This window comes from Nicotiana attenuata, chromosome 9 (genome assembly GCF_001879085.1).
Source record: "Nicotiana attenuata strain UT chromosome 9, NIATTr2, whole genome shotgun sequence".
Taxonomy (NCBI): domain Eukaryota; kingdom Viridiplantae; phylum Streptophyta; class Magnoliopsida; order Solanales; family Solanaceae; genus Nicotiana; species Nicotiana attenuata.
In genome coordinates this window covers 16,801,019-16,801,412 of record NC_031997.1, presented here as the reverse complement: position 1 = coordinate 16,801,412, position 394 = coordinate 16,801,019, and positions in this window count along the sequence as shown.

Genomic DNA, 394 nt, shown 5'->3' with positions numbered 1-394 from the left:
ACTACTTTCCTAGAACCAGTACTTTCTAAATCACTCGCTTAAAATACCTTAAGTTCTGACAATTGGATCCAAGTTGCCTAATGTGGGCTTCCTGTCTAAACGTATGTATCGAACCAGTCCGCTCGCTGCTTAATTTTTAATTTTAAAGACCAAACTAGTATGTGTAAAGGCATGCTAAACTAGATGTTATCTGATTTACGGGGTTTATGTGAGCCTTACCCACGCAATATCAGTGAATAGGGTCATTTACCAGGTATTAACCACTCTTCAATATCGGGTGAAATTCAGAAAACCAAGCCTGCAAAATGTCCTGCATAAATGGCCAGATTTGATTCACATGATGGAGCAGTATACTCCTAAACTTAAATACACTAAGGTACTGTGGGAATTCCCT